The sequence below is a fragment of the Falco biarmicus genome, chromosome Z (assembly GCF_023638135.1).
Source record: "Falco biarmicus isolate bFalBia1 chromosome Z, bFalBia1.pri, whole genome shotgun sequence".
In the NCBI taxonomy this organism is placed as follows: Eukaryota; Metazoa; Chordata; class Aves; order Falconiformes; family Falconidae; genus Falco; species Falco biarmicus.
The window spans coordinates 51,356,731-51,383,889 of NC_079311.1; the positions used below are offsets into that span (position 1 = coordinate 51,356,731).

Consider the following 27,159-nt stretch of genomic DNA (forward strand, 5'->3'; position numbering starts at 1 on the left):
AAAGTGTTTTTTATGTTCTGAGCTTATTGCAGAGGTAAGATGGAGGATATCCATCAATACAAGCACTTACATTAGAATGAATCATACCTGGCTCAACTCAGCAAATGCAGGTTTCAGTTAAGTAGATTTGGTTCACTTGCCTAAGCCTGCCCCTACAGCACCGCCAGACCTTTCTGCTGTCATGACTTTGCCTTCCCCACTGATAACACAGGAGGAAAAGGTTCTCTCTGAAAAGATTTGGGGGACAGAGGAAGGGTTATTATAACTCTTCTGAGCCTGTTCTTAGGCAATCCTGATAAGCATGGATTATTAAGAGAAAGGAAAAGTAAGTCTGGAAGCAATTTTGAGAAACAGTAACGTAATACTTTTAAGAATGTTTAGAACAAACTGCTGCTAAAACTCAGTGTAAACTGTAGGTGGCACCATTTGTATAAAATTTTGGAGACACTGGGGAAAACCGTTGTCACTTCAATTTTGAGTTTTCTGATAGCTTGCCGTGATCGTATAGTGGTTAGTACTCTGCGTTGTGGCCGCAGCAACCTCGGTTCAAATCCGAGTCACGGCAGCAAAACACGCATCTTTTGAAGTGATGTAACTGCAGGCTGCATGCCAGAAATAATCTGTTAGTAATGTCTAAGATTAAAATGAGAAAGCAATTAGAAGCTCTGAAACTTTTACAGTAATAATTTGGTAAAAGAGTATGTGCCACAAGTTGCCAAGTGGGATTTTTTTTATTTAAACATTTATGGATATTGTAGTAAACACAGTGGCATAGTGAGCATGTAATTTTTACTCATTACAACTACTTAAGATCTGGACTGAGCCATGAAGTGTTTGGGTTTGATCTTTCCTAGTTTTTCCTGATAATAAAGTAATCAGTCAGAATTGCTTGGAAATGTGACAGTGGTAGATGTGGAAATCCTGCTTACCTGTATGAACTGCTGCTAGCAGAAGGTCTTTGCTGGTGACAGACAAGAGGAACGATTACTTGTCAGTGATCTCAGTGATTCCCTTTGCTTTTGTGGTAAGAACAGTGTGTAATTTCACTGTCCTGCCTCACTGAGTAATATGAGTTCAGATTCTCAGAATAGAATCAATCATAGAATCACTGCGGTTAGAAAAGACCTTCAAGGACTTCTAAAACAACCATGCAGATTTTATAGATTAGTTATGGTAAATAATGGCAATTTGTGTAATAACTGATAAATTAACAACAAAATGACATAGGTGGTAACAACTATATTAATAAGAGATTGTTATTTATGAGGTTATTTGGATGCCACTGAATAGAGTTTCTGGTAGTTGGTTCTTTAATTTGGTAAGGAGTTAAAGCAAGAGCAAGCATTGTTTTTCTTTCAGTGTTTCATCTGACAGGGTATCAGTCCTCTGCATAACAGATTACGTCTCCACCAGGGCCAGACATATTCAAGCTTCATGCAACAGGCCCAGCTTTTGCAGAGTGTGAATGACAGGTGCCTTTTTCTCTGCAAAGCATCAGGAGCTTTCCTTGCCCTCCTACCCAGTAAGGAAATGAAACAAAACTTTCTTTGCACCACTGTGAGGAAAAAAATGAAGCCACATATGCCTGCAAACCTGTTAGAGCACCTCTGCTCTGGAGGGTGTAGGTTTAGGTGTCCCACTTTTGGTGTAGTAGGCTAGTGTCCCCTGGCATCTTGCCACCTCCCTCAGGTTCATGAGAGCTCTTGCTGTTGTGTTTTTTAAATTATCTTTGGGTATTCCTCTGACTGACTTCAGATTTTCTGTCTAAATATCACTCAGCCTTTTAGGAGCGTATCAGAGCAATTAGCTCTTGACTTCTTGGTCTAATTGATGAGATACAGGTGACTGATTTCCCAAAAGGAAGCAATGTAGACACATGCACTAGCATAAAACAGACCAGGATGATCTTTCATACTCTGTCCCTGCTGCAGTCTCTCAGAAATGTCACCTGCTGTGTTAGGTTTTATAAACTCCAGAAATACCAAATGAACTCATCACAGGCGCATATACTCTTTACAGCATCCTAGTGAATGAAGTCCTAGAAAAGAAATACAAAAATCGGGATGCCAGAAATTCTGCTCTACTCATGCATCATCTTGAGGCTGCTGTATCATTCAAGGGTCACCCCTGCTGGACCACAGCCTCCCTGGAACTGACTTCTCTATATCCAGTGTTCATCTGTAGCTAAAGCGTAGAAACCTTGTGTTACCTTATTGCTAGTTACAGTAATATTGATGATTTTGAACAGTTTTGACACCAGACAAATTCAAAATGTCCTTTTTTTAATTTTATGTTGTTCTGCCTAGGAACAGTGGTCATTCTGGATTTATTTAGGATACCACTGTCTGTATTGCTACCTCAATACTAGAGCTACAAACTAACAGCAAGAATGGTGTAGGCAGAGAAACAGAGCTTTCTTACCAATTCCCCCCTGCAATTATTTATTCTCCTCACAAAAGAATCAAAGTTAAAACCCAATTTCATTGTGGATTATAAACATACAAGTGCAGGTGGCTCCCAGAATTCTATTTCCTGAGAAAATATGTATCAATTTTCTCTTCTCATTAGGGAAAAACAAAACAAAAATTCTAGTGCAAAAATTTTTCCAAGGATAACAGGATTGCAGACTAGAAAGCACAGATATCCTGCAGCTGATTTTGAACTTGAAATTGTACAAAGAACTGCCATATGTTTCTGAAATATGTGGATCTTCATTTCTAGCAGATATGTCCACATAACATTTTTCCAGTTAGAAACCGTGGTCTAATAACTATATGTTCAAAATATTAACAAGGAACCAGGTTTACATAAGTCTATTTCTGAAGCCCTGAATTTTATATTTTTTTTTGTCTAAGAACAATTTGAAGGCCAGAGAGAAGGGTTCAGCAGCCTTCTCTGCCTTTACACAGCAAGCAGATCGGGTGAGAAATGAAGAATGGGATTTAAAAAATGGGACAGGAAAAAATAGTGCATGCCTTTGTCTGCAAACCGTCTGTCTCCTTTTTGTCTCTGCCATTGTCTTCTGCATAGAACAGAAACCTTTAAAATGTAGAGGTGTCCATCTCCATATCCTAGCATGCTTAACTCACACCTTGCCACTGAAACTAACAGGACGTACCCATCAACAATGCTTGGGGAGGGATTTATTTCTTCTTATTGTATTTTAACATTAGCTGTTGTAAATTAGGGTTAAAACTGCTAGAGTTTTTAAGCTATGGAGAAAGACTTGAAAAACTTCTGAAATGTTAATTGAATCTGATGTAGATTTCTGTTCTACTTCCTACATTTTTCAGGAGTGCAGCAGAGCTGCTTGTACCCTGTCCAATGCTCATATCAGGTGTTGAGCAGTATAGAAGGCAGTGGCTGTTTTGAATCTGCAGTCATCAAATCAAATTAATTCTGTTTTTCATTCTCTTTACAGGAGTGCAGCTCATATTAAAATCTTTATAGGTCCCCTCTGAAATCCTTTCAAAGGGCTCTGGTCAAGAAGACTCTTTGAAAGGAGATCTGTGGTAGAGAGAACTCCTGAAAGCTTAAATAACTGGTTGTGCTTTAGCAAAGAATGCCAGGAATTCATTTCACAGGTGGGATGATTTTACCTCTGGAAATTCATCTCTGAGTTTAGAGGGTATTATTGTAGGATGGGTAGTAACTGGGGAAAATTTGGCAGACAGGGAGATTCCTGAGCCTGATGTGTAAACATAACTGCATAAACAATGTCTGAGGCTGCAGTTCTCTAGCTTTTCTCACAATCTGTCGTTGGTGTTTCTTAAGAGAAAGCATGTCCTGCTCTCTAAATAAGGCTGTGTGGCTTCATATTTTTAAAACTCCGGCAGCCACTCACAGAACTAGAAAGAGCTGCACTGGACCACATGTGAAGTCTGTGGTCAATTTTTGAAGCTTTTGACTTGTACCACCTTGGGTTAAGCTTTGGCTCAAGTTTGAATCCTACAACTTTCTGCACTAAATTTCAAACTGCTGAGTAGGGCCTGATTTCACTTCTTCATCAAGAGTTCAGTACAAATGTAAAACTACTAAATATCCCAAACTATCAAAATACTATTTTGTGTTAGGTTTTTAAATTATTTATCTATCTCTGGGTTTGAATATTGAATATATGATATATGTTGAATTCTAAATTCCCATTTTTTTATTCTAAAAACTTTATAGATGTGTCATCTTGATTTGGAATTTCACAGAAGCAAAATCAGCTCTTTGAGTTAGATTCAAACTCATCTGATAAGTATATCTTTCACAAACCTTTATGAAAGTCGTTGATGTGCTTAATGTTTTGCAAATTATCCTCCATGCTTTTATAGAGAAATATTGTATATGTTTTCTCTGCACCAAATACAAAGGAATATTTTCTTTGTCACAAAGAAGCCTCCATCCAAAGGGATCCCAAAACACAGTGTCTTAAAAATGTTTGAGGAGACCATAGTTTTGATAGTCCAAGCTAATATAGCAAAAAATTTCTCTTACAACATGGTCTGTAATGTTAACATTATCAGCATCTCTGTGCTGCTAAACCAACACTTACATGCCTTTTGCACCTGGGAGTTGTGCATGGAGCCAATAACGTAGCCACTGCACTGTTTCTGGTGATTTCTTTCTTCTGGATCCCTGCATTCCCAGTTTAGAACTCAAGCTTCCAGACTCCTGGAATAATAATTTCTGTTGTTGTTGCTTTTTTTCTCTGATGTGAGCAGCAAACCTCTTATTTTACTCTCCAGAATTTTATAACTCATTTGTTTGGGGGTAGCGGGTCTAAACTCTTTAGGAAAATCTGGCATAGTAGGATGTGTTTATTCTGGGACCTACACTGTTGTTATTACTCACCATGCAGCTGAAGGCAAGGTATACTGACCTTTGTACTGGCACACAGAAGAAAACTTCTTCATGATATAACCATGAAGGCATTTGTATTAAAACCACATGGGGTAAATTAGTGTTTTACTGTTACACTTCAGAAAGAAAAGTCTGAACCATTTAGCTAAAGCAACAGTAAGAAAACTAGCATATCATGGAAAGTTCTCTTCAGAAACACATTTTGAAGGTTTTTTTGCATAAGAACAGAAATTGACTGAAAAATAATTGCAAAAGAACTCTTGAAGGCCTAATATAAGAAACATGAAGCCTTCCAGAGAGACAAAAGTGTAGATTCTAGAAAAAGATTTAAGGGTGATCTAAGAGCAATAAACTGCTTTATTTCACCATATTGTCCTTCTTATTTCTTGTTTGATGAGAGATGGGTTTAATAGAATTAAATATTCCCTGCTGGTCTTCATAGTTATGTGAGTTCTGCTTTAAAAGCAATCCCTTTTCATCTCAATAGTTTCAAGATAGTCTTGCTTCCTCACTGAGCCCTGGACAGACACCTGGAGAAAGTTTGCCGGGAGCTGGGAAGCCTGCGTCTGGATGCCTGAAAGGTGTTTGACCACTCAAGGACATACATTACCTTCAGTAAGGAAAACTTCTGACATCCCAGCCTCAGCTGTTGGAAACACACAGCCATTTCCCATAAATGAATATTTGTTACCTTCTCCTTTTTCATCCCCTGCTTTTTCTTTTGACATGCAGTCAGGCTGTGTGCTTAAGTATGAAGAAATCATTTGTTCAAAATGAGTAGTTTTTACTTCAGTCAGCAAGATGTATAGCTATCTAATGATAATGAAATTAGAATTGATCATATGATCTGAAGCTCAATACATTTTTTGAGCATCTTCTATTAATAACAAATCAGAAGTACTAGTGTGTTGCTGCATGGCTCAATCACTATATAAAATGTCTATCTGTAGGCACTTGGGAGTGTTTCTTGAAATTTTTTTTCCTTGTGCCTTTCAGCTAACTTCCTTTCCTCACCATTCCCATACTGGAAAACCACTGGTCCCTAGGACCCCTGCCCCAATAAACAGCAACACCTGCCAGGCAGCGTAAGCAGGATGGGTGAATGGTGCCTGGATGAACAGAGAATCAGACTGTTTCCCTCTCTCTTGGCAGGATCCTCCCAGTCACATCGCCATCTCCCCACAAAGACAGAATTCTATTTCCAGCAGTGTGTTGCTTAAGCAAACTTCAGACCTAGACATAATGTTTCTCATTTGCTGGTATTGATTACTGGACTTATAAGTGTATCATTCTTGGAACAAAGATATGAAAAAGGCTCACAATAAAGAAAATTATTGCATGTAATATCATGCCTCCTTTGTTGCTCTTTCCTGAATTTTTTTTCTGGAATTTTCTTTTGTGATGAGTCATCCTTGGGGACAGGTCATAGAAAGAAAACAGCCTTTACTGGAAGAGAGAAAGGCAGTATGTTAAAATATTCACAGAATGAAGTCAGTGAAAATGTTGTCCAAGACAACCTTAGTACAACAACATCTGTGTGAAGTGCTTAAAATCACAGAAAAGGAGAAAAAAAAAACCTGCGGTGCAAAGAGCGTCAACCACCTTATCATGTAGCAATGAACTACATGAATTTTTTTTATGCAGCTGCTGCTTTCTCTCAACTTTTTTCTGTGCTTCAGACACTGAGGTCTGTTCAGCAGGTACTGCAGGGTGAGGGCTTGGGTGGATGTCACATACACAGTGGTGTGTCTCCAAGCACCAAGCCTCCAAAAGTGGGTTCCCTCTCCCCTGTGCCGTGACTCGGATTTGAACCGAGGTTGCTGCGGCCACAACGCAGAGTACTAACCACTATACGATCACGGCAAGCTACAGAGGACATGTCCAATGTCTCCTGATTTCTGTCCCCTCTAGCAAAGCCATGCGAGCATTGCCACCTAGTGCAGATTGTCTACAGTGTTCCACATGATGGCCTAGCCCCTGGGGGGACCTCCTCCTCGGGGTTACTAGAGCGCCATGCCTGGGCATCCCTCAACCAAAAATGGCAATGCCAACAGAGAAATATATGCAGAAGATAGGCACAAATGTTATGGTGGCAGAAAAATATTCCTGCTCCTTTTGGTAATTACAGTCCGGTGTGGAAACCTTTCATTGCCTTCTGTTTGGCCAATGTCTATCTCCAAAGATACAATAATTTTGGACTGTGAATCTTCTATCTGTTTTCAATGATGGACCTAGTTATGGAGGAAAATCTGGTGAAAGGGCATTCAAAGCTACATAATTATTTTTAAAGCTGTTGAAAAGTAAGCATAAGAACACACGTTCCTCTCCTGCTTGAAGTCAGATTTGAACCAAGGTTGCTGTAGCCACAGCACATAGTACCAGCCACTGGACTGTCACAGCATGCTCGTACATTGTGGCAGATTTTGAACAGACTTGGCAGAAAAAAAGATTTCTAGTAAAATATCAAATGTTGACAGCACTGACTCACCAAAGGATTTCTGTTGAGGCTTGAGAGTTAATGTTTCAGTGTTCATAGTAGAGTTATTCTGATAATTGTCTTTATTAAAGATCTCATAGCTGCCATTTAGTCTCACTTTTTAATTCTGACAATGTCTGTCTGACAATGACAACAAGATCGATAATAGCAAGTTTCTTCACAATTTTGTCAATTAGTTAAAAAAGTGGAAGGAATTGGTAGGTACACCAGATGGTTGTGCTGTCATTCAGAGGGACCTCGTCAGCCTGAAGAAATGGGCTGACAGGAATTCCATGAAGCTCAGTAAGTGGAAGTGCCAAATGCAGCACCTGGGGAGAAACAACCTCATGCACCAGCACAAGATGGGAGCTGACCAACAGGAAAGCAGCATAGAAAGCTCTGGGAGTTCTGATGGATACCAAGTTGACCATGAGCCAGCTAAGTGCTCTTTTGGCAAAGGACAACCTTGGTTGCATCAGGCAGAGCATTTCAGCAGATCAAGGGAGGTAATCCTTTTTCTGCACTCAGCACCGGTGGGACACATGTGAGTGGTGTGTCCAGCACTGGGCTCCACAGTACAAGAGGGACAGGGACATACTGGAGTGAGTCCACTAAAGAGCCACTAAGGTGATGAAGAGCTTGAAGCTTGGAAAGTGTGAGAGAGTTAGGAATTCTTAGGCTCAAGAAGAGCAGACTTAGGGGGGGATCTTATTAATGTGCCTAAACACCTGATGGAAGGGTAAAGAAGATGGAGCCATGCAAAAGAATGGCTGCAGAAGCATGGATTTAGAATCTCTGAAGATCTGCACAGTCCAGGCCTGGTATTAGAATAGACCTGTAATCAGAACTGTACTGAAGTTACTGTGCTGAAGTTAACAAGAAAGGTAGCCTTGAGCTATTCTTGAGTCCTGAGACCAAGTAATTATGTCGTGCCAACAGGCCGTGGCTGTAACAAGCTACAGCTGCTGGGAAAGCAGGTGCAGGGCCAAGAAAGGTAGGGACCGGTATGGTAATATAGGGAGTAACAAACTACAAGGCTGAAGCACAGCGACTCAATTAGCTACATGGACAGAACGCTTATTTTAGTCATGATAATTAGGGGTGTGAGAACCGTGCGTGTTTAGAGACTACTAACAATTATATTTCTGCTTTACAAATGTGCATGTGTAACGGTTTTATATAAGTAGTGTTAGAAACTAATAAAGCTGAGCAAGATGCATAACTCATATTGAGCATCTTCTTGACTCCGGCGAACCCTCCTTCCAACAGAGTGAGGCTCCTTTCTGTTGTATGCAGTGACAGGACAGAAGACAATGGGCACAAAATGAAATAAAGGAAATTCCTTTTAAATAAAAAATACTTATTTACTGTGAGGGTGGTTGAAAACCAGATCAGGCTGTGGAGAAGTTGTGGAATCTCCATGCTTGCGGATACTCAAACTGGACATGGACCTGGGTAACCAGCTGTGGCTGACCCTGTTCAAGTCACAGTGGGACTTGCAGAGGGGCTGGCCAGCCTCAATGGTTCTGACTCTCAGGAAAGAAAGAAAAAAGAAGAAAAAAACAAACAAACAACAACAACAACAAAAAAAAAAACCAAAAAAACAACCAAGAGCAATGCAAAGGCCTGAGGCCTAATAACCAAAATAAAATATTAGTGCTTGCAATTTTTTTTTTTTTGGTAAAAATTCCATAATGTATATCTATGCTTAACAGCACAGGCATTTGAGCAGAGGGAGTCCATAAGTGCCAAGAAATGGAATACTGAAAGCTTGACAACATTCCTTGTCAACACCCACAAAGCCTGAGTGAGCCAGCGAAGTAAGCAATAGAGGCTGAGCATCTTAGTTGATACAAAAGCATTTAGGACAACTTTAAGTGTCTTTTTCTGTGTTTTCAGAACTGACAAAGGCTCTGTAACATGGATCTTGCCCTGTGCATGCATGTGTTACATTTCTGCTGGGTGTTAGAGGTGCCAAGTCATGGATGTGAATAGTTAAATGTATAGATTAGCAAGATTGCCTGGAATTTTCTAGCTTTTCTTTTTGCCAAGGTGAATGAATGTAGATTACACTGTTCCACCCAAACTCCCTGTGACTATGAAAAAGGAGTTGGCTAATTTTTCTTCTACTGACCACAAATAAATAAAAATATGTCAGTTTGCCAGTCTATTCAGACTGTGCTCTTTTTTTGTTGCCTTTTTTTTTAATAACTCCACCAAGTATGTGCTGGCACAATAGTAGAAATAACCACTATTGTGCTGCAAATTAATTCCACATTTAGGAGTTTATCTTGTCCTGGTATTGGCAGTGCCCTGGGTTTGATCCAAAAGTCTAAATTATTTTGATAATCCAGAAGGCCACTTTTCAGCACCTGGACACATATGTACAGCTTTATTTGCATTGCTTTGTCAGATTCTGTGTGCTAAAAAAATACTTTTACACCTGTAATACTCATGCATGGTCTCATGTTGATTAAATGCCTATCCACTTATGAAGGCATATTTATTTATGGATGTGAGGCCTACCAGCAGCCCGGTAATCTTTCTCTGGCACTTGCATTCCCTGTACTTCTCTTTTGTTGAAACCAAACCAGGTTATTGTCAGGGTACCCAAGGTAAAGCTACTGATTGCATGATACTATGTATCATTTAAGAAAAAGAGAGATTTTAAAAACAATTTAAGCTCAAAAGCATGCCTGTGACCTTAGCAAGCATGCTTCTGCCTTTGGTTCAGCTTGTGCATTTGTAACTAGTTAAACCTGACCAGTTGCCACTGGCACCACGGGAAAACTTGTCTCATTAGACAGCGTCAGCATGTTTGAGTACAAAACACCAGCCTCTGGAGATGCTTGGATTTGACAGCGTGTTAGTCATGTTTCTTTAATTGACTGTTGCTAAAAATTTAGGTAAGAGCTTGACGAATTGGAAATTGGGAATCTTGGCCTAGTGGTAGCGAATAGGAGCAGGTCTCCTTGAAATAATCCTGGCACACTATGTTTCCAGTATTTTCTCCATTTAAAAATTATCCCAGAAGTGGCTGGGCCTAACTCCGTAGCAGAAGCAGAAGAAGCAGCTGTGCTAACGGGTGGTCAGGCTGCCTTACATTAGGGTAAGCAATGGTAAGGAAGAGAGGGTTCCAGATCAAGACAAAACCCAGAGGCAAATGGATTTGAACTAAAGACACATCACCTTTTCTGTTTGAGGTGTCACTATTTGGCGATAGCAAGACCTCTCAAGTGTATAAGCACCCTAACTCAAGTGGTAGAGCAGACCTCTGTCCCAAAACATCCAAGAGGCCATATGTAGCAGTTTTTGGTATTGCAGGAAATGTTAGTGCTACAGTTCAGGTTATGCTATCACTGCCAGTCACCCTGTCACCCTGCCACCTGTCTCCTACCTGTGTTACTGCCTTTCTTTCCTTGTGTATCATGACTTGAATTTTCACTGGACTGAATGTCTGTTCCCGTGTAATTATATCAACTTTAAGGAATCCATGGATACATGTGATCAGTTATTTCACTCTTGAATGATGACATAGCATCCAGCAAAACAGCCCCAGAGTTAAGAGGCTTTTTCCTGAGCTATAATTAATGATGCAGAAGAGCTAACTCAGCTAAGCCCTGTGCATTTTTCTGGAGGGAAAAAAAAAAAAAAAAAAAAAGAAAAGTGGCTCTTCTTAAGATGTGTGCATTTCAAAGAAAACTCTTTGATGAACTAAGTTCCACTGCAATAATCCTGATGACATTGTAATATTAAATGAGCCTGAAAAGTCCTTGGTGTTAAACTAAACACTTCCAACACAGTATTATCTTTGCCACTGATAAAATGTAGAAATTGAGCCTCTCATTAATTATTTTTTACTTTTCTGAGTTATTATGTGTGGACAGATTATATAAGAATTCAATGCAGTCTGCAGAATGTTTAGGATATATATGCAATGTAAATAGACAGTAAAAATATTTGGGTTTGAAGTGAATTAGTGTTTTTTCAATAGAGTGTTTTAAAAAAACTCTTTCTAAACTTTTTCAAAACCTGAGGTTAATGATGGACATCTCACAATTAACGATCACTTTTTAACTGAATTTCTCATCTTATGTTACTACTGGCTTAATGTAAGAGCTAGTGAATGTTTTTTACTTAGACATGAATTTTCATAGTGTCTAAACAATACACTCGATAATAAACCTGCCTTTAAGTACATCTGGCTGGCAAATTAAACATATGTGAGCCTGGGGAAATCAATAAAGCATCCTATGACTCTGTTCAGCTGGTGTGTGGTAGAATTCTGGTGCCGAAATGTGCCTCACAAAATGCTGAGAATAAACGAAAGGGGAACAGTGACAGTGACTGAAAGCCAATACCTATCCCATCCAGCTGTGTGTCACTCTGCCTGGCACAGATATGCCAAAATTTGTCTTAATTCATGACCAGCATTTGGTTTACTTTTTGTTTTTGAAAATTGCTCCAGTTCCAAGGCAGTTCAGAGGTGATATATCCCTCCATAATGAGCACATCAGACCAGAACAGACCGTTGTTCAGAGACTCCTTGTTTGAAATCCTACCTTTTATTCTCAGATTTCTACATATTTCTCAGGTTTCTACATACCCATGTAGATACATGGATAGCTACAATCAAGGCCATCTGTTTAAATGACCAGCAATGTCCCTCTTGCAAAATCCTCAGACTTTTGGGTGTTACAGTGCAGAGAAGCCAAGCAAATATAGATTGCTTGGCTCCAGACAATGCTGTACTGCATCCTTTGAGAAGAAATTCCTCCATCAAATAACTAAGGCCAATGGTGGAAAAAATTTATGAGAGCCACATTAACTTGATTTACAGCTTGTTCTATGGAAAGGGTAACCAAGAGGGAAAAATACAAAGGAAATGTTCATACACCTCTCATGCAATGCCTGCTTAACTTTGTATGTAGAGGACAGATAAAAATATTCAAGGCACCTGTAATAATGAAGTACTCATCAGGTCATTCCAACCACATAACCAAACTGTATCTGGTCACGGATGGTATTTAAGTATCTTTCAAATTAGGAAAGGGATTTAAAAACCAAGTTTTTAAATAACAGATTGTTGATAAAAAGAAAAACCAATTGAGAATGTTTTAGACTCTCAGAAACTCAGCTTTCACAAAACAAGGTACATGACACCCAGAACATTTTTTAATAAGGTTTAGGTTTTGTTGTTGCAAATAGACAGATGTCTCTGACTTGTTCTAACGTGAAGATTTCTCTCAACAGAATCATGTTACAAGGAATGAAATGACCTCTCAGTTACATTTCTGCAGCCAAACAGCTTGTTATCTTGGTGTAGGCAACACTGTACCCTTTAGTGTCAAAGAGCAACTATGAACCCCCCCTTTCTACTGTGTGCATCCCAAGCTCCTGTGCTTCTTCAGTTTGAAAAATGTTTCCTGAAATCTCCTTCATAATAACTAGTTGTCTAATTCCTCTGATACATGAATAGTCATTAGCAGCATAGCATAATCCTGCTAGCAACATTTGCTACTATCCCATGCCTAGCAAACACTGGAGGCCTGTGGATCAGAAGTGGCACTGCTCTCTGCCAGGGAGTCTGCTTTGCTGTCGTGATGGGTATTTATCATAAAGCCTCATGACAGCCATGTTTGCCTACCATCGCCAGCTCATAGCACCTGTGATTGGAGTAACTGCTCACAAATATTGCTGCTATAGCTTGGCATTTATCTTCAGCTGTGCTCATTGTTATTGCAGGAAAAATGCTACCAATACCATACGCAAGAGAACAAAAAAATTTTTATAAGGGAACTCACACAAATTCCTTTTCGGCTTTCAGCTGCTGCCTGTAGGCCCAGATTTCCAGTGTAAAATTATTCACAACACAATTAACAAGATACTAATAAAAAATAAGGTGGTCCATAAACAGTTCAGTTATGTAGACTGTTGTGCAAATTGATCAAACCTTCGTATAATTTTGCTAAAACTTGAAAAGGTGTTTCACTTTCTGTAAAGCTGCTTTGAGGTTTCTTCTCTCAGCCTTTTTAGGTATATTGCCACTCCTGTTACCCTTAGTTTTTTCAGAGGAAAGTGAACTGGTCCTACCAGAACTGCTTTTACTCAGAGCTTCCCATGTTCAAGCCTACATTCATCATCTATACAGGACTACACCTTCTGTGGTTTGGCTATCAGAAAGTTTTTTCTTCTCTTCTGTTCCCAATGTTTCCTTCAGATTTTAAAAAGTTTTATTACTGAAAACACCCTCACAAGCATAGTAGATGGTATATTATTAATATATGACAACTTCATTGTGTATAATGCTGACACAAACTTAAGCATTAGGCTAGTAAAATATTATTACTGTCCGTGAGATAACAGCAGTGGACCAGTGGGCCCATGAGACCTCAGATTTGTTCCCCTGTTGATACTGTCCCATTGGCAACCGGCAGATGTTGACTGCACACATGGTAGTGCTTGCCCTGCTTCTGTGATGCTTTTTGGATAGCAAAGAGAAGATTTTTGTTTTCTTTTCTTATGTGCCATCTCGTATCTCTGGGGATAACTTTTGACAATTCACGTCTGACCCTTATATTGGCTGCACTGAGAGTTCCCTAATCACCAGCTCAAAAACCTATGCTATAAACCCTACATAAATGCATTTTCTATTCTTGGTAACAGAACAGTAGATTTTAAAACTTACTCTAATTTTAATTAATTAGTGTTAAAATAAGGGGGTTCAGATGATTACAGTCAGATTTTGTTGTGCTAATTACCTCTTGAATATGCTATTTGGAATTAGGAAAGTGCTGCTCGGGATGGTAAAATGAGAGCCACTGTTAGCAGAGCTGCTGTAAATTCTGGAAGTAGCAGAACTTGCTAGTCCTTTCAGTCCTAAAGTCAGAAAGAAATTACACTCCATAAGGTCTTTTACTGTACCTATTGAATACAAAACAAACAAATAAACAAAAAACACCCATCCAAACCCCACACATACATTGTTAAAAAATTCCCTGGTTATCTTATTTAATATGCTACAGGCAGCTACAAGTGCTTAAGATCCCATATTCATGATGTTTTGTTATGCTGCAAACTTGCAGAGTATAAAAATTACCTGCCTTCAATTTGCATGGTAATTAAAATTTACCTTTCAGGAGTTCATAAGAAACAGGCACAATAATGTCAAGCTTTTGGCTTCCTTGAGAAATCTAATCTGTGACCCCTCACTATGCATTTGACTGGCCAGAAAGAGATTTTCTTATGCTGAATAAACATTTTTAGAGAATACGTACTTTTAAAAAAGCTCAAACAATTAGTTGGTTGATATCTATAAAATAATACAATGTTATTGCCAGGTTAAAAATCAGTCCAGGATCTGGATAATATCTAAACTTCAGAAGGTAATTAAGGGCATTGATTAATACCATCTGATCCTGAAGATTGACTCACACTATTAAAATCTATTCAGTCACTATTAAATGATTGTGTAAACAGAGAACTATTATGTAATAGTGATTTCACCAGTTACGTTTACATTTTGAATGTTTGAAGGATTCAGATTATTCACTGACATGATCTGATCTGCCTCACTGAGAATCTGCCCTTAAATGGTACCTTTATTGGCAAAATTATTTATACTGGGGCCAAAAGAAAGTGAAAAGATTTTCTCTGTAAGCAGGAATCTTGTTTACCAAATCTTTCTTCACCATGTTCCTCAATATCTTTACTTTTTTGGGGTACATCAGAATCATACTAAACATGATGGGGGAGAGCTTTTGTAAGGTTTGGGGATGTAAAGTGACTGCATTTTCACATGCTGTTCTGTTTGTAATTGAATTAAGTTTACCACTGCCAGCTCTCATCTGTTTAATCAATCACTGCTACATTCACCAGAGGTTATAACCAGTTCATATCTACCAGCATAACCAGCCATGGGTTCGCCCTCTGAGGGGGCTCTCAGGATGATACATATTCCCTAAACTTCTTTCATTGTAGGAAAGACTGATGATGAGTGAAATATAAAACCTTATGATTTTGGAGGATGGTGGCAGGGAACAATAATATTAACCTAGCTCAGTTGTGCTAGAACGTCATGGTTGGTATCTTACCTGTCTGTAATAGGAAAGGAACTGGGAAAATTGGCCATAGGCTTGCATCAGCTGACCACAGTAGGCATGTCATTCAAGCTCCATACAATTAGGTTTTCTACCTGTAAAATATCTCTCAAAGGTACTGCGGGAACTTCATTTCTTAATGTTGACAAATCTGTTTCTAAGAAGAGAGAGTATGTTGTCTATGATATCTAGATGTTAATTAAATTGTATTCATGATATATCAGTATCATTTAAAAATCAGATGTATTCCTAAGCATAATTAAAAAAAAACAAAAAACTTTTAGGATGTACTAGTAGCAATTACAGCTATAGGGTCCTGGTAGTTATGCAATCAAGTAATTACCAAATCACTACATAAACTGTCTTAAATGAATATAATCTGAAAAAGTTGCAGTAACCCTGATCCAATTAACCTCTTCTTCTGCAATGACCAGTACCATGAAATGTTTATCAAACATGATCTTATCTTCTCTCATTTTGTGGTTCACCACCAGCGTCCTCGGACTACAGGGCACTCATTGCTGTAGTATTTTGTGAGGAGAGCAAAGCACTGAGAGACCAGAAATCTGACCTCTGTTCTCTCCCAATCCTCAGCAAGACTGTAACTCCTTATTTTTCCTATCTGTAAAATCCAGACAACAAAGTAAAACAATCATGGCTGATACAAAAATGCTTTGGAAATCATGGATGAAATGCATGAACGCAGGTCACCTACAACAGGTGTGTAATTTTAACACCAGTATATATAACACTGTCCTAGGTGTGGCTCCAACTGAAATGCCTAATAGCAGTCTCAACAATCATAATTGGTGGGAAGTATTTAAAGCTTTTGTAAGTATTAATCAATACAGTTTCATAATTTTTCTGAGGCATTACTGACCTATACAAACAGTAAGTTGAAGCAGAAGGAGGTAACTGCCATGCCTGTCATGACATAAATTTTTACAATGACTCAATTGGCAGAATTGATCCTGACTTTAGACTTCACTGGGACTGACATTATTATTAATGTCAAACAGAACGTGGGACATTTTTTATATTACTAAATTCCACAAATGTGCTTACATTTAGTTACACGCCATGAAAATCATTCCAAATTATTTATCTGTTAATAATTAATAACTTGTTTCATGTAATTGTAACTTACTATGTCTGGTTAGGCAACGTTTTATTCCTGAAAGTACTAACTTAATATTTAACTGAACATTTTTGCTGGGTAAAACAAGCTCCCTCTGCTGGATCTGAAGGGAAAAAAAAAAAAAAAAAAAAAAAAAAAAGAGTACGGATCTGCCTAAGTAAGACCTGTGGACAAAGACTGGGCATTGACTGGGGATTTGATATTCGTTTTTTAAACATGAATTTTCTTATCCATCTTGCTTGTTAAAAGCACCACTTAAAGGACAAGGAGTCACAGCTTCATCTAGAAGGAGTGTTGAACCATTGATGAAGACTAGTGGCTCCAAAGGGACAAAGAGGCCTTCCTGGGGCTAGTGTTTTTCACTAGTCATTAGAAAGCCATCCCTTTCCGTGAAAAGAAACTAAGACTTTGAGTAGTTAAGGAAACTGTTATGCCTCTTTTAACCCTGAAGAGCTTCATTCACTGCCTGCTATACCTCACATCTGTCTTTCCCGTGACAGCAGAAAAATTGCTGTCTTCTCTTTCAAAAGCATGAGACCAGTTTAAAAGTCATGAGGTTTGATATGAAATCATTAAGACAGCAAGAGAGCACGTTTTTGGAGGGGCTGTGCAGAAGGGAGAGCAAACAGGTAACTACTTTTGGGGGTGTTCTTTTTGTAATGAAATATGAGATTATGTCATCATCATTTTATTAGTATATTATTTATTAATTATAATTATATAGTTACAATTATTATATAATCCTGTGTCCAAAAGCTGTTTAAAAAACAACAAACATCATGAAAATCGGAATTTAATAATGACATGCAACGACACTACAATTCATAAAATCTGAAACAAAGTCCTCATTTTTCAAAGTTTCATACAAAACAAAAATCAGCTATAACAAAATCTGTCCTTCCTGAATACTCTTCAGCCTTTTGATCATTGCTGTCCTTGAACTCAGCATGTGGTAACTGCTGTGTATGAACCAAGGAGCTTCTAAGATGTGACATGTTTCTGTTCCAAGTTGCAAAGTTTCATAGATGTTTGTAACATTCTGTCCTTACCAGGAACTGTGACCAATTAAGCCTAGAAAGCTCTTTTGGACGGATCAGCTTGTCTCCAAACCAGACGGAAAGCATGTTCCATATTAAATTGTGTAATTTTGCACATCTAATTTAAGGTCCTCTGGGAACTGTTTTTCATAAATCCCACTGCATCTCATTCCTCCTCCCTGCCTCTTGTAGCAGTCTAATACCCGATTGTTACATACCTAGACCTTTTAGGGTTTTATTGACATGACTTAAATTTTGACCCGTAATGCACGTAGGAGTAAACAACAAAACTCAAACTGAAGAAGGAACAAAACTGTCTTTCCCCATACTATGGGGACTCTTTGCTTTGTTACATAGTTACAGGAGGTGTACTTCAGCATAGCTACATATTTACACCTGCATGTTACCTTGAGCTTCTTTATACCTAAACATAGGCTGCTAACCACTGTAGAAAAGCACTGTTCTTAAACAAGCTGGGATTAGGCTATGCTACAATTTTCTATGGAAAAAAGCTGCCTAGAACCACAGAATGGTTGAGGTTGGAAAGGACCTCTACAGGTCGTTCGGCCCCCTCACTCAAGCAGGGCCACCTACAGCAGGTTGTCCAGGACTGTGTCCAGATGGCTTTTGAGTATCTCCAAGGATGGTGACTTCATCACCTCTCTGGGAAACCTGTGCCAGTGCTCGGTCACTCTCACAGTGAAAAGGTGTTTTCTGATGCTCAGAGGAAACCTCCTGTGGCTCAGCTTGTGCTCATTGAGTCTGGTACAGTCACTGGGCACCACTATAAAGAGCCTGGCTGCACCTTCTTTACACCCTCCTTTCAGGTATTTACATACATTGATAAGATCCCCACTGAACCCCCTCTTGCATGGGTGAGACTGGACTGGCCACTGCTTCCTTCATTGTGCTATATCTCTGCTCCAGTTAAGGGGAAATTATCCCTAGATGTGTTTGCTCATGCAGACAAAAAGGGCAGCTCATCTATGAACAGGACATGCCTTTTAACGTGTCAGAGCAGCAATGCAGACATGCTGAAGCCAGATATTTACACTGTTTTTTGGAGAAATGTTTTCACTGACAGCATTAGATGGGGGAAGTCCTAGTAAAAACATTGCCGTGTCTGCTATTGGAGTTTCTTTGTGGTGTCCACCAGGCAACTGATGACCACAATTAGGTAAATCAATGCTAGCTTTTTTAACTCTAAGGTAATTCTTACTACCACCACTGAAAAGGCACTACCGATAATGCAGGACACCTCCCAGAACAGCTTGGGGTTAGAACAGCTGTAGTAAAGGATGGTGACGCTATCTGTTGGAACTAGGTGCTTCTCATATGTAGTGTGATGCTTTCTTTATCAGATTCACCATTAGCATGCTATGACCAGCCTTTCTCTCGACAGAGTGATAATTCTAATCCAAAAAGCAGACTCAAACAAAGCAATAACATTTTAGGGAAGAAAAGAAAGTAACAAATTTCAGCATATGCTTGGATTCAGTTCCTTCAGAGTCTGGAAGCTAGAAAAGTTTGCTTTTTACTCACAATCAGAAGATTTATAATGAAAAAATTGCAAGCAAAAGATTGCTTTAAACACTTTTAGCCCCAGACTGATTCCTGGACAATGCCACAAGTATCCAGCAAGAGATTTCATAATGCTGATTATACCTTACAAGCCTGGCAGTCCAGACAGTTTTCCATCTACTATATAGTTTGTCTATACTGCCTATATCTCACCAATCTGGCTGTAAGTATACTACAGGAGATTGCTCTGAAGGTCTTACTAAGCTCAGATGAACAGTATCCACTGCTCTCCTCTTGCCTATATGGGATATTATAGAAGGTGATCCAGTCAGATATGATTTGTCCTTGCTAAATCCATGCTCCCAATCACTATTCTCCTTCAGTCATCTGGACATGGCTTCCAGGAGGGTTCATTTCATAATCTTACCATGGACTGAGGTGAGGTTGGCCAACCTGATTTTCCCTAGACCCGTCTTCTTGCCCTTTTTGAACAAGGCTGTATGTCATTTACCTTTTTCAAGTCATCGGACACCTCTCTGAAACACCATCACACTTTGAAGAGGGTACCACGTGTCTCACAAGGACATCAGCCAGCTCCCACAACATCCTGAGATGCACTCTGTCTGGTCCCATGGACTTGTGTGTACTCAACCTGCTTAAGTACTCCTTAACTCGATCCTCCTCTCCCCCGAGTAATGCTTCATTCCCCAAGGCCTTGATAGTAGGTTTAGGGACCTAGGAGACCTGTAGACAAACACAGCCGGTAAAAAATCAAGGCAAAGAAGTCACTGGCTGTCTTAGCCTTTTCCATACAAGCTCTTACTGCTGCTAAGCTTGGGCTTTCCTAACTCCATCCTTTGTCAAAAAGTGCTTAGAGCTTTGGACTGGACTGTATAACTCCTAACACAGAGGCCTGTATGTTAATTCTTACACTGCTTTTGGCTGACCCATTCTTTGTTTGCTGCTGGTAACAGACAAAGGTGAAACAAACTGTTCAGTACACAGTCGCAGGGTCCAGGGCTACTGCTCAATGCCTCTCATTCCATCCTGCATTGCACCTCACATTAACAGCACTTGTCTGCTGCATGAGAGCTTATGTAATAAAAAATTTCATATTCCTGTACCTCAAAGAAACATGATTTGACATAATTCAAAGAAACTCTGAAACAATAAACATGACTAATATTCCCTCAATTTTATCTGCTGTGTTACACAGCTGAGCAAGAGTTATTCTACAATGCTGCTCCATCAGCAGCAATACCAAGTCTGCAGCCCTACTGAAAAATCACGTATAATTCATACGTTCCAGCTGTAGGTGGCACTGCATGATATTGTGCATGTTTTTTGCTCCTCCTATATTCAGATTTCTTCTTTCCTAGGTATGGATAGCCTCTAACCTTTTCACAACTCATGACTGTGACAGGCAGCTGAGGATTTTTTTGCGAGAATGTAATAAACCAACACATAAGCAGAGGATTTTTCAAAGTTATGGGTAGTTCTGTTTGAAACATATTAGGCCTTGTTAGTTGAATATATTTTACTATATTTTTCCAACAAAATTTGATGTAGAAAATTCAGTGTGTTCTTCTCAACAAGCAAACAGGGGACATGGAGACTAGTGTAGTATGCCAGTTAAGGCACACACAACAGGAACCCAGAAATCCCATAACTGCTTGAAATCTACCTCCTGCTTCAATGCCACACACAGAACCATGTACATTAACTTCATTTTTGGAACTTCAGGGATAGTCTTCTATTTAAGATTTTTAACCCCTTTTAAATTCTGTTTCTGCTGCACATAAAGTAAAAGACTGACAGTAGTTTTTCTATTATCAGCTCGGAACAGGAGCAGTCTGTAACAGATAGGTCTTTATGTCTTTACCCAGATGTTCATGCCTGATCTTGATGTAAAGCTACCCCTTGTGCATCTGACAGTAAAAGGGAGGGGGTGTTTTTAACTTTTCATACTAGAGAAGTAAAATGTTTAGAAATCTGCTATGCACGTTACTATCACTCTTCTATATGCTCAGTCAAAAAAAGTGTAGATGAGGAACATTTAGAACAAGGTTTTCAATGAAGCCTGTTTTCTGTCAACATACTGAATACCATAAATGCTGGATCTGGAAACTATTACAACATTCATTTTTAGAAGCTGGAAAGTAATCATAATGTGATCTTGCAAACAATGAACTCTATTCTCCCCCTGACATACAGAAGGATTTACAGGCATATTATTACTGCCTGTGTATTCAAAGAAAAATCTCTCATGCATCAACACAATAAGATGCAAATATCCACTGGATTCTTCCACAATTACAGTGCTAGTTTCACCCATTTATGTTTCTTTATTTTTATTCTAACAGTAGATGGCAACATTTAGTTGGAACATGGCAAACCTTTGTGAGCTTTACAAGAGTCATTTCAGTTCTGATTTTACTCATGAGACTTAGAGATACAAAAAAGTAACATATAGCAGCATATAATTAGAAAACGTAATTTAACTAAATTGTTTAATTATCTATATAAATTAATATAGCAATTATCTTATTTTCTTCCAAATTCCAGCTTGCCCAGGACAGTTTTTGACTGAAAGACAGCTGTGCTCTGACAGTTTTTCTGGCGATTGGGAAAAATGTCAATGTCCTAAGGGTTAAGCTTCCTTTACACAAAATTATAACTGGAGAAAACCAGCAGGTTAATTTCTTAAAGTGCTATCAATAAAGCTTTTCCTGAACTGTACAGCTTGGATTCACATCTGAACTACCAGCATCTTGGGACATTTGGATCAAGTTTTTCAGTGTAGGCATTTATAATTCTCCAAATTTTACCTTGTCTGTTTCCCCAGTAGGTGCTCTGTGAATATTCCCATTTAATGCTGAAGTTAATAAGAATTCTCTTGTTGACTTGATGGAAATAGGAACATCCTCTGTAACATTAAAGGACAGAACTGCTCTTGGTTATTAAGATCACAGTAAAACTGAAATCTCCTAACACTTCAGAGCTTGTCTTGTAACAGATGTCCACATGCCTCCACTGCAGGGTCAGGCATAAGGTGAAGCAGCATGTCTCCACTCACCCAAGATGGCCAAGTATCCACATCCTGGGCTGTATTCTAGTCTTTGCATACACACTGAAGGTACTTGTGTAATGTCTGGCCTTGGCAGAGGAGGTCAAGGGTTTAGGAAAGGAAATGCAGCTGCTTGAAGCTCTCTAGATATGCTAGTCAAAGTAAGGCTATGTGTGTATTTAATTAGAATAAGCAGCACTGCCTGAACCAAATAATTGCCTCATAGATCTGTTCAAGCAAAATATTTTCTTCAGGTTTTAATTCTTTTAAATATTAAATGTAGAACTTTGTGTAACTTGCATCTCTACATGTGTGATACTTTGTCTGGATCTGCCTTAAAATCTTGGGCTTCAGTTTCTCAACAACAAGGACCATATAGTCAGGGACATTCACAAAATTCTTCTGTTTAAATTACAGTGAAAGTAAAAAGCAGATCAGCAGGTATCTTAATGTGTGTGGCTTTGCAAACTCCTCAGATGAAGGCTCAGTATTCTCCATGGATAGTGCATCAATCACTCAGAGAGACTAGGGCATTATTCCTGGCTTTTAGAAGCACAGCCTGGGTCTTGTGCTGTTGCGCAGACAAGTACAGAAAGAATGTCATTTGAGAGGGAGAGTCAGAGCTGAGTGAAGAGAAGGGGCCCTTGTATGGGGAAGAGAGAAGAAAGAAGAAAGGAAGAAGGCCCAGACGCTAGAAAGTAAGATGCCTTTTAAGCTGCCAAGGGTTTAACAAAAGCAATCATGAAGTTATCCAAGAGGGAGTTAGCTTCTTATCATAAATACACAGATGATTTCATGGCCATGTTCTGTATCTCACCACACTTTTATGTGTATTCTATTGAACGGTGTTTGGTCTCTGACTTTTTCTTGTAGAAAGATGTCTCCTGCAGAACTTCACCGGAGGCTGCATGTTCAACAGAGCATTTATGTAGATGAGTTCAGTAAATGTCTTGTGTATCTATAGCTACTGCATTTTTTTCTGATAATGGAAAGAAAAATAGATAGAGTATTAAGAAATTGAGTATTCTGGAATTGTAAAAGCTAGTAAATGTAGGGTAGCCTCTGTATTCTTCAGATACACAGAGATTAAATTATCTCTAAAGAGGTGTTTAATCAGAGGAAGATAGAAGCATCTAGAGATGGAGGTAAACAGATTAGGATTAAGCAACTGAGGCTGCGCTCTGTACTTCAATTGTGACTGCAGAACTCCTTTCAATTCATCTCCCTGCAAGGAAATCCAGTGCAGCTGCTTGAAAAACCTCTGACTGTGGAATGAGCGAGAGTAGGAAGCTGCTAAAACTTTGGCTGTTGCTAGGACCAGTTTTGAATAAAGAGCAGGAGAATGTCCCAGCACAAAAGACACAGAGGTTTAAAAGCAGAAAAGCAAGACAAATGAGGAGATTCAGGGTCACTCATCTTACAAAGCAAGTTGCATTGCACCTACAAATATTATGCCAATATAGATTTCTATTTACAAAATAAAGAAGTACGTAAGTGGTTGAACGATCCTGGAAGGAATTAGGCAGTAAGGACAGGCACACATTTTCAGCAATCTCTAATAAAACAACAATGCTTTTAGGCAGCAATTGCCTGCTAGCAGTGTATGCCGTTTGATGAAGCTGGAGGAACCAAACATAGCCAACCCAAGAGGTTAAATGGGACCACTGGAGCATAACTTTTCATAAACTGCAGCTAGAAAATAACATGGGTAAAAGAGGGCCTCTGATTTGGTGCTGTCTTTTCTGGAATGTATAGTGCAACTGGATCTAAATTTTGGGAGAGTGCCCAGTTTCAGATGTCTAAAGCCCCTGTTGAAAGCAGTGGAGACTACACACTGCCAAAGTTTTATGTATGCAACTGCAGATTGATTGCCTAATGGCAGTGGTGGGCTTTGATCATGAGTGTCTGGAGAGAGAAGTCTCAGTAGGCGCCCTTTTCCTCTTTTTTCCCTTTACTCTTCTAAGTCCTAGTTCTACTGTTTTTCTGTTTTCCAACTGTATTTACTACAAGCCTTTCACTGATACCTGAGATTTAAAAGTTCCTCTCCCCACATATTTCTTTTCTGTAATGGCTTGCTAGTTAAGGATTGTGCAAAAGGAGTTAACTGAAGAAGGTGCAAGGGTATTCAATCGCTCTAATACTTTGTCTATTTTGGGCTTTAATGGGTGAGAGAAACAGATGACGATCATTTCCTCTCATTCTCTGTTTCTTATTAGTAAATTCTAAAAAATTCTTAGGTACAGAACATCCAAGCATGATCATCATCTGTATGCAAGGAAAAATTCTTTCCTTTCAGTTTGGTCAAAGTGTGAGTCAGAGTCACATAAAAGATGTAATAAGCTGCTTCTGCTTGCAATTAGAGGTTTTGTTCGGATGGCAAATTAAAATTTAAGTCCAGTAGAATTAGGTGTGAAATCTTGCAGATTCCTAGCTAACCGTATATTGTGATTCCACTTGGCAGCTAATAGGACTCAGAAAATTGGTTTTCTTGGCCCGTACTTTCCATTTTACACACACTTCTGAAGTCCTGCAAAATGACAGCAAACTGCCATGAATATTCCTTAGTCTATATTCATTGCTCACTTCCTTCCTTTAATGAAAAGAAGGGCAACACATCAATTTTTATACCTTTTTACTGAAAAAAAGAGTAACACTTTTAATACTTACATACCTAACAGATGGGATGAAATGACAAAGAAATGCCTGACAGCATAAGCACTGTTTTTTAGTGAAAGAATTAAAAAAAATTTTTACATTGTGCTTACCCTAAAATCAGCCTGTTCATTTTTCTTTACAACTGCAGTTACGAGGAATCATCTCAGAAGCTTCCAACTCTGCTATTAAGACAGATGTTTGAATGATACCCTCCTGCTCAGTATCAGCTGTTCAGCAGAGCTTGCCTCAGAAATAAAGGACCAATTACCTCCTAATTCTGGCTGCCTTTTCAGGAATGATACAGGGAATTTTTTAATAACAAGGGTACCTTCTTTGCTCTGGGCATCAGCTAGAAGACCTCTGGCAGGCACAGGTTTATCTTACCATCAATAGAACTTGCTGTAGCTCCTTGCTCTTAAACTTTACTTACAGGCCAATTATACAACCAGTATAGTTTTTATGACGGTGTTGTGGAGATCATCACCCTAACTCCTCCATGAATTCTGCATCTCTCCCTTTCAGGCATGAGGGATTCACTTATCTGATTAGCAGCAGCATATCAGGCTACTTGAGAAAGAATGTAGTCTGTTCTGCTGTGAGTTCAGACTGAGGTAGTGAACCTGATTCAGCGTTCAAAGAAAAACAGTCTTGAAGGCTACACTGTCATGTCACTCTACTCCTAAGTCAGTGTCCTTGGGTGTGGATGTGAAGAGTATCTAACGAAATGAAACTGAGAACCTCCAAACCAGGTGAGGATATAATGTCAGTATTGCTCTTTAGGGCTGCCATGTGATTTTCTCTAAATAGACTTTATAAGGAGTCCTCTAAATATCAAAGCAAGCTATGCTGCTGTTTTCTTCTCCTTTGGTGCCTGCGTTACCATTATAGGAGAGGTCCTTTTCCTTCAGAGCCTAAAAGCTTTCTGAGAGGTAAACCGCAAAGTGAAAAATTAAAATGAAACTTGACTTTGCATATTAGGGCCTGGACCAGGGAAGAGAGCAGGAGAACATTCCCTGTAATGAACTCCCATTTTAAAAAATCATAAAAGCCCCATAAAAGATTAAGTATAGAAAGTAATGGCAGCCCGAAAATATGGTAACAAAACATGGTAAATCATTCTTGGAGGGAACCCATTTAATTTTCATGAATTAGGATGACCTTTGCATACTTCACCAGAGTTCTTATTTTACCACTCCTGAACTCATAAACGAGGGTATATTTTATCCCAGGAGTAATGTTAAGATACTGTGAGTTAAGCCCAGAAATATGCACTGAACATCCCCCCATTACCAGACTGGGTGGAGCCTTGTGCATAGGACTAAGGCTTGAGTAACCCTTTCAAAACTTTCCTCCTCCCATGGCCCTCCATGCTGCTACGCTCTAGTCTGAGAAATTTATCCTTGTGAAGAGATGACAGCCCATGTAGCAACTGGGCTTGCTGGAGTCTCTGGGAGAGATCTTCATTCATACTTGATATGGCTTCTTAGGTGTTCAACAGTAGTCAGTGGATTACAGGCACCATTACTCATGGTAGTCATAGGTCATGAGGTCATAGGTCACGAAGGGAAGGAAATTAACATAAAAATGTAAGGCATACTGTGGCATAAGTAGCACTAGGAGGACTATTGTAACATAGGGTGGCCTCCAGCTCTGACAAATTACACCAAAATCTAATTTGGCTTCTCTAACAGCAGGCATCCTAAGAGCCACCTTTGCCTCACCCATCATGTCTAAAGATACCATATGTGCTTCAGTTCCCAGAGGTGCAGGACAAATTCCCAGACACGTACTCTGTCTGGAAATGCTGGGGATGGACATACTCAAATGGCAAGAAAAAAATGTCATCTCTCCCTGCTTTCCCCATCACCATTAGAGCTGTGCTTGAACTGTACCGTGGCTCTCCTCAACATTCCTTTCAAGGCAGAACACATGTAGGTGTTTCATCCTTCCTTGTTAGGTCTCATTTTTTCTTATTCTTGAAGATACCTTCTTCCTTTGGTCACACGTATGTCAAAGACTTTTAGACTTCAGTCTAAATTTCTGCTATTCTGCAGCAAATGGGAAACTATTTCATTTCATGACTTTGGCAGGAGCTGATGCTCTCCATTTTGGTGGGCTGCACAGCCCTCCCAACCTCATCTGCCTAAAGCAAAGCGGAGATCAGGAGTCACACACTGCCTTGCCAAGGTAATGGCATGCTGCTGTTAGCTTCTCTACCTCACAAAATGGGATGGCGCTGGCAACCTGGCTGCCTTTGGAGATGCAGTTGCACGGATGAGGTGGATAGTAACAGCCAACTGATGTTCGATTTGAGCTGG

The 27,159-nt window shown here is 39.3% G+C and overlaps 1 protein-coding gene and 2 non-coding genes across 9 annotated transcripts in view; 2 read left to right on the forward strand and 1 right to left on the reverse strand.

The window, feature by feature from the left end:
* The window catches only part of NFIB (nuclear factor I B), a 274,287-nt gene that overhangs the window by 45,591 nt on the left and 201,537 nt on the right, over positions 1-27,159 (forward strand). The gene's annotated exons all lie outside the window — the stretch shown is intronic.
* TRNAH-GUG (transfer RNA histidin (anticodon GUG)) lies at positions 494-565 on the forward strand. The gene has a single exon. It is a non-coding gene; the product is annotated as a tRNA-His (tRNA).
* TRNAH-GUG (transfer RNA histidin (anticodon GUG)) lies at positions 6,640-6,711 on the reverse strand. The gene has a single exon. It is a non-coding gene; the product is annotated as a tRNA-His (tRNA).